Genomic DNA, 2,000 nt, shown 5'->3' on the forward strand with positions numbered 1-2,000 from the left:
TTACTCTGTAATAAGCACAGGGAGAGTTTGATATTATCCAATTTACCTCGAGCTAGGTAGGTGTAATTACCTGAGCGGCAGTAAGTCTAATAGGTTATATTAGCTTGTGCTGTGAACGTGGTGTGGGCTACCTGCGTTGAGGGCATATTTCATATACGTTTCCGAAAATTTCAGTCTGTGAACTGGTTAAGGTCGCATTTCTTCAACGTATTTGTATGGTATTGTGCGCATAATCGTATCAAATTTTTATGGCAGCTCGTCAGCACATCATTCATGCACAAGAGAGGATGTTATTAACAGCCGTTAAGGTGAATCTGTTCAACTGAGATGTGGCTGAAGAGAATACCATAAAACCTTTCAACCGATGTGTTATTTTTAGCAGTGGGTACCCCACCTTGTATGATGCTATTAATCACGTCTGTCGTAGCTTTTTTTTTTACTATTCTGTTTGCGACTTTCTGCACTCCCAGCTTCCCTTATCCTCTGCAGTTGTACTATGAATTTGTCGTGACTCAAACCTTTTAATGTTGTAGTGCTCAATCTATTTTTTGTTGTACGGAATCGCATCGCACTTTCATGGAATTGCAGCCAATCAAGCTTGGGGTATGGGAGCCCTTGTCTTGTGACACCTTGCATTTCTATTGCTTTGCGGTTGAAACGACATCTTCAGTTCAAGTCAAGCTGCTTTTTAGCTATTTTTCTGGATCAGCAATAGACCGTTTTATCTGCTTTATGCTCAGTTCCATCGTGACAACGCACACGCATTTTCTCTTCTTCGCCCCTTTCTCTTTTCAATCCACATCATTCGTCAAATGCGTAAACCACTGGTGGAACCATTGAAATATGAGATATAGCAGGGTCAAAACGACATGAAGCTCGCGCAATTGCGCGGTTGCGCTCGAAGCGGAGTGGTGAAAGTAGCGGCTGTGATCGAGATGAGGCTTTCGCAAACTTCAAGAATGAGTGGTGCTAGCAAGGGTCCCGCGTCGATCTTAACCGCTCCTCCGAGCCATTTGGAGCGCTGCTGCTTTCCCATCTGCTCCGAGCTTCATGTCGTTTCGATCTGACTATGGAATTGCTTAAAACAAATCACATCAAATCAAGTTATATTATCAAATTTTCGGGATATCAAACTGGAAGACCATTTCGCAGTTGCGGTGGGTTTAGTTAATGCTGTTTAGCACATTGAATTTGTACCGTCACATTTCTCTTAGCGATAAAATCTAGAATAATAACGATAACTTATGTCGAAATGGTGCAATTTATTACAGTACGCCGAAATACTGCAGTTACATATAAAACCTAAAAACGGCTTGTTGCAAATTGTATATAAAACATCTATTTTCGCTGAGGTCTTCGGGAGGGTGAGAATTGTGAAAAGGCAGTGCTTTACGACTTGGACATGAGAGGTTGTTTACCTTGCTGCAATTCAGGCAATTTAATTGGAAGCACAACAATAACTGGGAGGTTCACCTGCTAGAGAATCGTATCATGCCATATATACCAGAGAGTTGAAGTTACACTTCTGAAGGGTATAATAGAAGTTGCTTTTTTGTTTAAAGATGTTTTCACTTATTTAAAAGCATCACTCCAGTCTGGAGTGGCGCGGATTTCCGGTGGAGTATTCGTATACGGGATCGTAGATTATTGAGAGAAGGGTGATTCCATCCACTTCTTCCTGATTACCGTAGGAAACGGCCCGGAAGATACGGCTTCGAGTGTCCCGGTGCACTATTTTCCACAAGGAGTTGGATTGGAGCGCGTCAGCCTTGTACACGCGCGCATGTTCCGGGTGGTTTTTTACGGCAATTAGGAAGAAGCAGGCGGAATCACATCCCTCTCCATAATCTGCTATCCCGTGTACAAATACACCACCTGAAATCCGCACCACCTCAGATTCGTGGTATGCTGCCTTTAAACGCCCTACGTGCATTCATATGGATTGATAAGGCAGCGCAGTAGTGTTGACCACACGCTGTCCCACGTAGTGTTTTGCGCTT

Source organism: Necator americanus, chromosome I (genome assembly GCF_031761385.1).
Source record: "Necator americanus strain Aroian chromosome I, whole genome shotgun sequence".
In the NCBI taxonomy this organism is placed as follows: Eukaryota; Metazoa; Nematoda; class Chromadorea; order Rhabditida; family Ancylostomatidae; genus Necator; species Necator americanus.